Below are 12,486 nucleotides of genomic sequence, written 5' to 3' on the forward strand. Positions count from 1 at the left end.
AAAGTATTTAAAAAAAATCATACTGATTCACCAATTACTACTTTAGTTTTAATATCGTAAAAATAATTTTAGGCAATTGCGTATCGTCCGTGTCATTCACCAATGTCATGCATTGTTATGCACCTGGACAGCGGTGAATTTTTTTTTGTAAAGTGTTACAATTAGGTATTTAAAAAATCATAGCTAACTTCCTTTTTGATAATTATATAATATGATTAAAATTAATTTAGCAAAATTAATGTTTTACCCCTTTGCAATCACATTTATTTTCAGATTATTTTTTTTATCTTACACTTAGCTCTTAAAATTTTTATTGTGCTTGTTTTCGATACGATAAAAAGTAGTTGTCTAAAATAAATGAAAAAAAAAGGTCGGACGACCTTTGTATACCTGCCAAGTCGAGTTGATAATTATTTGTCAATTTAATGAAACATTACAGAACAAATGTAATGATAAATTCAAAATCAGCCTTTCATTTTAATAAAAATATATGTATATCGTACGTATGGGGATGGGGAGCCATACTTGAGTATGTACGTAATAATTAATAAATATTAATGTTTTCATTGACTAATCATTTTAATCGTCACTACGCTCTGGCACATAAAATACTAATTGTACCACCTATATCTCGTGAATTTTTATTTTTTGAAATTTCTCACAATTTACATATATTTTGTATACCCAATTCCTAAAATATTCATTACTTGATTTTCTCCAAGTATTGTCAACGCTTTGGTCAACGCTCTTATGACGCAGCGCTTATAATGCAACGCTCTTTTGACGCACGCCCATTTGTCCGCGCTCATTTGTGACGTTGCCTTGAATGACTATTCAGAAAAGGTCTGTTAACGACCCACTTTCAAGGTAGGTACTGGGAAAACAATACAATATTTATCCTGAAATATGTAATTATAAATATCAAATGAAACGTTTCTGTCACATCTGCACAGTTTCTTTCTTCGTTTATTAGTTGGTTCGTCAATTTTGTCAAATTAACACATATTAAATTATTGATTTATCAAATTAATTGTGTGTTTCATGTTGTTACGTAATAATGAAAAACAATAAATATTTAAAAATATATTAAATAATACTCCTAAAATAAATAAGAGAAGAAAAGACGATCTGGAGAACCGTGTTTTAACGAAGAATGGAAAACAAAATACTTTTTTACATATTAAAACAATAAAGCTATGTCTTATCTGCTACAATGATAAAAGATTACAATATTAAAATACATTTCGATTCCAAACTTCGGTAGTCCAATCGAAAGCAACAGATAAACAATTTATTCTGACGACAAAATACATTTACGCGGATGACTGAAAAACAAGAAGATGCTACAAAAGCGAGTATCTTATCTGCCACGATAGTATCGCAGTGATAAAATAATATAATATGAAAATAAATTTCGATTCCAAACATAACTCAGAATTAACTTCGGAAGCCGGATCGAAAGAAGCAAATAAACTAAGTCACAATTTATTATAACGACAAAATACATTTACGCGGATGACTATGGAACAAGAAGATGCCATAAAAGCTAATTATATAATTGCAAAAAAATATAAACCAATTGGTAAAACTATCTATATATTTTAATATCCATAAAATTACAAAATATTTTATTTATATCACCAGTATTCTACTCGTAGTTTATAGTACACTCGCAGTGATGTTTACGAAGAATTTTATTTATTTTAACTTTGGTGTAACTCTGTCCAGTATAAAATTCTTGTATTTTTAAGATCTGATTGTATCCCAAACAAATAATTTTTATTTATTTTGTCCACGGTTTCAGAGGTGTATTACGTAATATTTCGCTATCTCTGCGAAGCTTTTACGACTTTCCAACCCATTGGGTTGAGATCGTTAGCCGAACGATACAGCAGACACATCTCTCTCTCTAACGTTGCCGAAATAAAAAAAAAAACGAAAACGTAAAAGACACGTAAAACAGGTGCCGTTAAAAAAATCCCCGCACACGGCGAGATCCTTGCGGTAACGTGATCTGAATTAACCTGACGAAAGCGATCCAAACGTCTCAGTTAAGCTCTTTAGTTTAAATCTAATTACTTTAGTGGACTGATGAGATATAAACAGAAACTAATCTAATCTAATCTTAGATATAATTCCATTAGAAGAGTAACATATATATAAACAAAGTATACGTTTTATAATGAATCTCTGGTTTTAATTCAAAAACGTGATGAAATTAAATCAAACTTAAGAAAAGTAAAAAGTTTATTTGAAAGTAGAAATATCTGAGGCTTTAAATATCAGATTAGTAATACGTGCGTTTTAAGTTTAATTTTGTAACAACAGTAAAATTCTAATCAATATTTTATTACTCATAATAGAAGTACTTAGTGCGGTTAATAAATAAAAACACTTATCTTATTAATCAAACAAGAACAGTGGCGATTAGTACAAATAACTGTTGAGAACATTCCAATCTTAATCTAAACACGCAAAACGACATTTTTCAGTTACAAATTATTAAATAACTGATCAATTTGAACTGCGTATATAGAGTTAAATACTGATTCATCAAATTCAAGTATCTTATAATATTAAATATACATAGCATATAAACAAAATTATCACTACTAACATAAACTGTTGAAAAACATGTTTTTCGGAAACATCACTTTGAGAGCCATTCACGACACTAGTCCCTAGATATTTTGCGATCCATCGAAAGTTCAAACATTAGGATTAGTCGTCGGATATTTCATCAGTACATTAAAGTTTAATATTCCATTAGATCTTCATCCTAGACATACACAGTGTGAGCACGTGTGCAACAACAGATTGCGATTAACGACAGTAGATTCTCAAAGGTTTAAATTTATCTTTCGTGACGAGTTAAGAGCATTCAAAAAACCCTCGATGCTTTTTATTATCTCGGCCCTACTTGAAGATGTGGGATTCAAAGGGTTAGGACCCGACGGAGCTTTCTGGAGAGATATGGAGCACACATGGCGTATTTATTCGTAAACACTCGGTAGCTGATCGAAATGTTTTGGAAGGTCCGTTTCGCCGAATGGATTTGTTTAATTTCATTGGTCTCCTGAGGTAATTGAGTTAGAGCGAAAGAGAGAATCTGCCACTGGCGCTGGTACATTCTCGTTAAGCTAATTTGGCTCTCTTTACCGCAACTGGTTATTTATTTATCTTTTACAGCGAATACGAAGTGCATAATATAATATATTTTTAATTAATTTATGAATAATGTATACTATATATTTAAAAAAAAAAGCTCCAGAAAATATTCCAGTTTTAATATAGCGGCAATAAAATTTAATTAAATATGTTTTATTACAAAAAATTTGCAAAATTAATACATTCTGAAGGTCATAAATGCAAAGGGGTATATCACAATTGTGGTTTTTATTCTGGAAAGACGCATTGTCATATTGCATACTTTATACACAAAAGGGTAGTGTTTTCTGGTCGTAACGAACGTTTAACGAGCGTGCTTTTGATGGTCTGTTCAGTTACGTAAGTACGAAAGTTATTGTAAAGATTTCAATACCGAGTGAGTGCAACTTAGTTTATTAATTAGACACTAGAGCAATTGATGGCCGTAGCGATATGTATAAATTTTTAATCAAATTGAAAACTAAAAGGGAATTTATTAAAATAAAAGGATAAAAGATCACGGTCACAGCAGAATGAGTAAAAAATCACAAAAAAAAAGGATATGGAAGGATATTGTACACTACGAGCTGCTGCCACTAAACCATATTATTAATTCTATGTATTATACTGGATTCAGAATTCAGGAGTAAAACCCAAATATTGGCATCTCTTATGTCAATATTTATAAGTAAGAAAAAATGGAAAATTTTGTGTTATATCTCAATATAAATCGCGCATTAAATTTAATATACAAATAGTAATATATACTTAGTAATCTATAATAATATCATTAAAATAATATTCAAAATACATTTTTATAGCAGATACTAGCGATCGAAGAACATTGTTATTTTCATCATACAAAATATTATAAAAATATTTCGTTTGAACACATACCCACTAATCTCAAATATCGGAGACTAACACAAAATGTAAAAGCACATATTGCTTTAGAGACGCAAGCACACATTTCAGTGCTTTGAAATCTTTATATTAATATTTATATTTTAAATCATTTTTAAGCTTTTGTTTCATTTTTCTAATACTTAAATTACAAGATTTTTTTTCTAAAAATTATAACTACTTCTTTCTCTTTTTTATAATTTCAAAGCTGAGAAAGAATTGCCTAGATCAACGGCTCGAAACTTGTGGTACGCGTACCCTTGAGAGTACGTGGTGGACCGGATAGGTGTACGCGAAAATAATATTGATAATGGCGGAAAACATCAGAAAAAAAGTTTAAATAAAAAAGAGCATTCTCATACTATGCATAATTTAAGATTTGAGGTTATATCTATCTTCAGTTAAACCTGATTTTAAAACCTCGGATCTATGAAACAATCGCATTATCTCAGGATCACATTTTTATTATTGTTTTGATCTACCATATTATAAAAAAATGCAATAAGTTGTAAAATTTAAAATCAAAAATAAAAGCCTATGAATGTCATTAGATTAATTTGCATCGTTTGATTATTTAACTAACTTTAATTAATTAAATGATAACTGTGTTTAATTAATTTTATATTTGATTTCTATTTATTGTTAATATTATTAATATTAGTACATAATTCTACACATAAATAGATATTTTTATTTAATTCTAAATATTTTTTCAATGCACGCATCCTTTTAAGTAAATCCCTATCAACTCGTACTCGTATTAATATTTACTCAAGAAAAATATTGCGATGTTAAAATGCCGTTTTTGCCATGGGGCTCGGGATTATTATTATCCCATGGCCCGGCTTAGCTTTCGCCGCCCTGATTAGACCATGTGTCGGCAACCTTTTCAGAAACATGTGCCACATTCAGGTTTTAGTAATCAAGACGATATAGGGTTCTGAATCAATCGATCGCGATCAACTATTAAATCACAAAATAAAAATCTTGTTAATTCCATTGGATAATTTTTATTTTATAAAATATGTACTTTTATCTTTGAAAAATCTGCAAATATAATATTTATCAATTTTATGATTTTACCTTTAAAGGTTTTTAATTTTGCTCAAGAAAATTAGTCGCTAAGTAAAAAAAAACTGTTAATCAACACTAATTATGCAAAAAAAATGATATATGTGTACATAAATATATTTAAATAAAATAATAACATTTTATATTTTTATAATTAAATACTATTTAAGCAAAATAAGAAAATCAAATATTTTTATTTATAATATAAATCATAACTCTGTATCAGTATAATAGTGGACAAAAATAACCCGGTACTCGGTTAATTCATAGAAAAATATCAAAGAACCGGATAATGAATTTGGGCGGGTATTTAGATTTAACTTTGGAGGGATTAAACAATTTAGTTTTTTTTTTAAATAAAACATTTAAAGATAAATTAATTATTTATTTAATTTGACCTCAGAAAGAGATATTGTTATATACAACGTTATCCTTTTATATCTAGTGTTTTTCACCTTAAGCTGAGTTCGGAATGAGAAAACAGGATTTTGGTGTAATTATGCCGTGTTATTTCGTATTCATACATGTGCACATAATGTATAAAGGCATACTTAAATTTAATTGCGGTCATAACGCAGATGGCGTTTCGTCCATTGAGCGTTGACTGAATTAATGTTATTATTCTTCTAAAAATAAAGGAAAAGTGCAAATTTCTCTACTTAAATACAAATGTAAGAGGAGTAAAAAGGAGAAACGACTCTGGGTCGTAATTAAAATCTATGCGGAACAGAAGTGAAGATTGAAAGAATATTGGATTTTCGCCGTTTGATGATTATTTAAATAAAACATTAATTTCGAAGAAAGTAAGGTGTCGAATAATTAACAATGCAAATTTTAGCATAAGGTACGGTCTTCTTTTTTCAAATATATTTTCTATTTAATAAATATATTTAAAAAGTATAAAAAAAAAAAAAAAGTGTTTCCGCCCGGGATCGAACCGGGGACCTTCCGCGTGTTAGGCGGATGTGATAACCACTACACCACGGAAACGGCGGAGTGCTGCTCTCAAATTAAATGTTACATACTAAAAAAATGTTTAAAATTATATTTTTAAAACCACTTCTTTAGTATAAATACATTTTTTAATTTATTATAATAAAGTATGATCTCAATTACTCAAATTCAATATGATATCTAATTTCACTAATTATATAGTAACAAGAATTGTTTACTATATATATTTTATTATTATGTTATTATATTTAGCCACAGAAACTATTAGTAAAATTAATTTTGTATGTTTGCCAAAAGCAACAAGAATATTAGTTTCTTTTATTTGCAACACAACACAAGTGTGCGAAGATTATATTGCGGTTTTTTATTATTTTCTCGATTATATATTTGCAATTTTACAAAAATATTGTGTTTAGTTAGTTTCCCATAATGTAGATAAATCTGAATCACAGAATATGTATGTTATTTTTAATAATAAAATGTACACAACAAAATAAAATTATCGCAGTAAAAGAACATTAAATAATTTCAATGTCATGTTAATATTATTGTTTATAAGTATTTAAAATAATAAAATATATTTAATTATCATAAATATGCAAAGACGTATCTTACAAACTTGACAATAATATACATAATATAATAACGAAAGTCATGTGATGTATGTTTATTATATGTTCACATAATATAAATTCATGCATATGCAATATGTATACACGTGGAGGTCTCGCGCTGCGCGCAACGTGAAATAAGATTTTCAATGACTATGATATATTATTCATGTGTTGTAAATCTATCCTTGCAACATGACATGCGTTAGCCTAATGTGTTACAATCAACAACTACTAAGTAAGTAGTGAGGCACCAGACTGAAATCAAAGTCTGTAAATCGGTGACATATACATATGTATTTCATTAATTATAAATAAATATAAATAAAAGTAGGTCACTATGCACGAATTTTGATTATGCATTACTATATTCATCCGTGAAATATGGAAAATCAGGGAAAACCTAAACTATTGTGGCGATCACACAAAGATGCTCACGTTTGAAAGGGTCTTTTTCACAAAACTTGCGTTAATTTACGGTGACCAAAATGATCATCCATCAACAAGGAAACAATAATTGGGTAAAAGATGGAATCACACACAAAAGCCCTCGTTACAACCAGAAAAATCACATAAATAACACGAGTTTTTTCCTTCGACTTTAAAATCAAAGTCGATCTATTTATCATCCCAAGTTAGATAAAATATCAATGTTCTTTTACTCTGATTTATTACCTATAGATCGTACCGTTAATAATGTGTATTTATATCTAGTTTGCACCATTTTAATGAGTTAATTCGAAGAAAACGAGCAGATCTGTAATAAAACAAACGAATTTTGCACCACAATAACACACCAGCTCACATTTCACTATTAATTCGTGATAATGATAATGCATGTAAAGTAATTACACATAAATTTAAACATATAATAATGAAAAAATATTTATGAGAATGTTGAAAAAAAGTAATTGAACTATTTTATTTTTTATTGTATGAAAAACCCCTGCAACAGCATAAAGAACATAAGATTAATAGTCAAACATTTTAGCTAGTCGCAAGTGTAAATAGCGTACCTGGTACGCCCATAGAGGTAAGCTGAAGTGATAAGGGATAGAGATAAGCATAAATCCTAAGCGACACATAGATGAACTTAGTTTTAGAATGGAGATGTGAAAATAGTAGCAGTGGACTTATCAGGTTTAAATAATACGTTATTACATATGATATTATTTATAAAAAATAATAAAGCAAAATTATTGTCTTCAATTTGCTATAATTATGTTTCATATATATTATTTCATTTTAACTAATTAATAGTTCGGCCCGTAATTACAATTATCTAGTATTTTGCACATGTGGGCAATTTGGCCAAAACGTGTCATATGCAGATACCCGTTAACCCACTAACAATTAACTAGATAGTTATATTTCTGACAGCAAATGTGACAGTATACCATATCACGTTCTCATTCATTTGAATACGGGTATTTAATTACTTTCAAAGATAAAAATATAAATACTTGTTAAATTGTATGATAAATCCAATCAACACTCACTTATGCTACAATTAAAAAAAAACATTATCGTCAGAAAATAAATATACCAATAAAAAAATAATGAAAAAAAAATATTACACCATAATATATAAATATTTCACTTGTACATTCCTATTAATCAATACAATTATTAAAATGTCATACTGCCACAATGCAATGAGCGGCATCAAAAAATGGTTTGTAAACCCGCCACGATAATCCGGCGTAGTGTGAACGCTGGGTAAGACTAAAAATCGCCTACTTCTATTTTTTTTATTCAATACAAATTGTAAAAATATATTTAAAATTCTTGGAAGAAACTATGAATATATCCAAATAGTTATATTTAAGGTAAGCTAACAGTTTATTAGTTAAAAAAATGGCACTAAACGTTCAAATGAGTTTTGGTACTAAAGCAGTTAATTGGTTAACAGTTAACTTTCAAATAAAAATTAGTCTTCACACATCCCGATATTTTCTCTAAATTAAGGAGATTTTAATGTAGAATATCAACCCAATTTGTAAAAATATAATAAAACTTTTCGAAAAAAATTAAAATTATTTTGCTGTTTAAATTTTACTGTTCTATTTCAAATGTTTTTATAATTGGGAATATGTTTTTTAAAAATAATCAATATACAGAAGCATATTTTAACCACAACTGTTGCCAACGGCCATACCATGCTGAATGCACCGGTTCTCGTCCGATCACCGAAGTTAAGCAGCATTGGGCCTGGATAGTACTTGGATGGGTGACCGCTTGGGAACACCGGGTGTCGTTGGCCTTATTTTTTTACTACTACTTTTTTTAAGCTATAAACCGGAACAGCCAACCTTTAATTATAAATAACTAACTGTCGGTCCCTCACTTTCGTGATGTAGCGCAGCTTTTTGGCTTGCTGATTTTTTTTAATATGATATTAAGCTATGACTGGGTTGCGATCGATATGAAAGGGCATTTGTAAGCTGTATATTTTATTGTTATTTATCAATTGGTTAGGTTATCTATTAAAATATTATATTTTTAAATTTCTTAGATGTTATTTATTCACTACAAATATATTATATTTTTATATAAATAATATTTCCTATTTTTATTGAATAAAATAAAAGCGTGATGGAGGAAATTATTATTAGGAAACATATAATTGCCGTTTAATCCACAGAAGAAAGAATACTAAGAACGGCCGTTGCGTACAAACACGCACACAGAAATTGAAGCTAACAGCGTCAATTTAAATTGGGTGTCGAAAGTCTGAACTATTACCTAACAGGATCATATATATACATTTTTTTATAGAAAATATTTTAAATATGAGTTTTTACATTATTATAATTATTTTTAAACAAACAAATGTAGCTTACATATAATTGAATTCGGAAAACCAAATTTAATTATATATTGTTATTGACTTATTTACGCGCTTAAGCTAAATAGTTTCAATGTAGTAATTCTGAAAAATAATCTACAATTTTTGTTTAAATTCAAAAGTGTTTCTAACTAATTATATCACGTGACAAGCATTTAAGAATACGCAAACATCTTTTTTTAAAATAGGATGACTAAATGATAAAATAGATTGAAAAAAACATATTTTTCTCTCCTGTACTATATTTACAAAGACTTATCTTTACTTATTTTTAATAAGTAAAATAAAAAGGAGATTGCATCCTTAAATATTAGCAAACGTTAAAATGAAATGGCTGTTCGAGAGTCTGCTTTAGATCATCTGTGAAATTGCGCGCACGTGCTTTCGTTGACGTTTGTACATTTGTTTATAAAACATGTAATTTTATAATATTCTACACGCTTTCCTAAATGGTGGTATAAACCATGTTTATTTAATTAAGTTTAAATAATCTTTAAATTGTTGTTTTTAAGGAGATTAGACGTAAAACTGTTTCATATACATATAATATCACAGTGGAATCAAACCGTTAGATCAGATACTAAATGATGCAAAAAGTACAAACATTTTCTGGATTGCATATCGTTTATTATTAATATTTTTCTGATCATTTGTACTTATTTTATATGTTGAAATATAAATAACATATAAAGTGTGAGAAATTCGAATGTTTACATCCAACATCTTGGGACAATTAAATGTAAGAATATAATATTTTGCAATGTTATTAACTATTGTATATAAGATAATTTTGATGTATAGTAAATCAAAAAAACTCACTTTTTGACCTCGGAGCCCGTCAACGGAACTAAAAATTTGAATATTTTATTACGAAGATTGTTTTATAATTGTTTATATAGTTAAACTTTTATTTTATACACGCATTATGTATACTATATTTTATTTTCATAGTAAAAACGTACCTAGTTAATTTGCAATCCGAATATTTAAATTTAACCAAATTGAACAACGCACATGAAAAATAAATGAAAATTATTCTTATAAACAACTGTTACGTTGCTTCCGGCAACCTTGTTTTATATTTAAATGATAATTTTTCATTGGTCGACAGCAAAACAAAAGAATTCAATCTAGTAGCTCAAAAATCAATTTATATTTATTATTTTTGTTTTGTTTACGTGTATTATTATAAACCGTTCATATAGAAACGATTTACAGAGTAACAATTTGAACGTAATAGCTTTCGGTATTTCACTGTCATGAGGTACCAAAGTTAGCGAGTGTGCGAATACCGGACCCTCAACTTTTTGGGTTTTAAATATTATTTTTGCTTCGTTCTGATTTTTTTAAAATCTATTTTCAATTTGCGCACTATATAGACGAATAATTAGGATTTTTAATAATAGTTAAAATTATTCAATATATAAAAAAAACTACTAAACTACATTTTCATTTGAAAATAGATTTACAACTCAGATAATTATTTCTAATAAAAGACATTTTATATTATACAAAGTAAGATTTGAAACATTGATATTTATTGATAAAACTAAATATTGTTTATCATTTAAGATTAAAAATAAAAGTTAACATTGTATTATATTTGAAAATATATTTGCAACTTAACTAAATATTAATAAAACAAAATGATACCAAAATATTTGCAGCATAAAAAATAATATTAAAACCTAACATTTTGTATAATTTAAAATAGATTTGCAGTTTAAATACATAATAGTATTAAATAGCATCGGTTACACATTCACTCAGAAATATGACTGATAATAAAAAACTATTTTGTTACATCTTACTGACGCTACAACACAATCAATGACCAATAGTTTACTCAATGTGAGTGATTATAATGCATTGATTGTGCTTTAGCGTATTTTAGGTGTTTGAGGGTCCGTTTTTTTGAAATAATGTTTTTTTCTTTAAATAACTATATCAATATAAAAAATAGTTTTCTATGTTACTATGTAATATAAATTACATATAACTTTCATATAACACAATTTTATCATAAACGTCTTTTAGTTACTCCTTAAGTTACTTTAAAATTAAAAATGTTTTTTAATGTTTTATGTGTAAATATAAAAGCTAATTTTCAAATTCATTTACTGATTAATCTAAAACGTCAGTCATACACCGTTCATACAGAACGATATGATTAACAGAGTAACAAAATGCACGTCGAGTGTTTTATTTTAAACTGAGCGCGTCCGGAAGCGAAAGCGGCTTAGAACAATTATTTATAAGACACAAAAAAATAAATATATATATAAATAATCAAAAATGTCACTAACAGAAAAAAAATGTCAAAACTATATATATATATAGTTACAAATAAATAAAAAAATTTCCGTCACATGATAGTTTCACTTAGACCCAAGAAAATGTCAAAAACACAATTGCCAATAAAAACGTCGCCGGTGGATGTCAACCAAAAAACGATCGTCAATTGTTGGCTTCGAAAAGAAAGCTGCGCAACATCTGGTTTCAGATTTCGTCACATAAAGTCTCGTCTTACCATGTTCAATGCGCCTTGCCCGAATTGATTTAGGTAAAAGCAGCATTTTTTTATGAGAAATCGACACTGCAAGAAACCGTGTAATATATTTAAATGAAAAATCCTTAAGATAAACATTATATTTTCATTATTTGTAATGGTGCCCCTGCGCACCATTTGACTAATAAGAACCCAACCCAGGCACTGGTGCCCTAGGGACAAAGGAACCTTAGGAAAGATACTACCACTTGGGTGAAGGAATTCCGTTAAGGTCCCGGCTAGCAAAAATTACGCGCCAGAGTTATCCGCATTAGGGATAATCGCCCAACCGTAATGCAATGGAGGAGCCTCACCCTGGGAGAACCACTTTCATGATCACGGTATCCCCTACGCCAGGTAAGTATGCTTTTGCATGTGTCATCCTAGTTTATTAGCTTCTAGCG

At 28.4% G+C, this 12,486-nt stretch overlaps 1 protein-coding gene and 3 non-coding genes across 4 annotated transcripts in view; 1 reads left to right on the top strand and 3 right to left on the bottom strand.

The window, feature by feature from the left end:
- The window catches only part of LOC148237082 (neuropeptide CCHamide-2 receptor-like), a 153,462-nt gene that overhangs the window by 37,781 nt on the left and 103,195 nt on the right, over positions 1–12,486 (bottom strand). The gene's annotated exons all lie outside the window — the stretch shown is intronic.
- Positions 6,039–6,111, bottom strand: TRNAV-AAC (transfer RNA valine (anticodon AAC)). The gene has a single exon. It is a non-coding gene; the product is annotated as a tRNA-Val (tRNA).
- Positions 8,831–8,949, top strand: LOC148237085 (5S ribosomal RNA). The gene has a single exon (XR_015809238.1). It is a non-coding gene; the product is annotated as a 5S ribosomal RNA (ribosomal RNA).
- On the bottom strand, positions 12,298–12,447 carry LOC148237086 (U1 spliceosomal RNA). The gene has a single exon (XR_015809231.1). It is a non-coding gene; the product is annotated as a U1 spliceosomal RNA (small nuclear RNA).

This window comes from Plectrocnemia conspersa, unplaced genomic scaffold (genome assembly GCF_051122295.1).
Source record: "Plectrocnemia conspersa isolate PC_06_02 unplaced genomic scaffold, ASM5112229v1 ptg000003l, whole genome shotgun sequence".
In the NCBI taxonomy this organism is placed as follows: Eukaryota; Metazoa; Arthropoda; class Insecta; order Trichoptera; family Polycentropodidae; genus Plectrocnemia; species Plectrocnemia conspersa.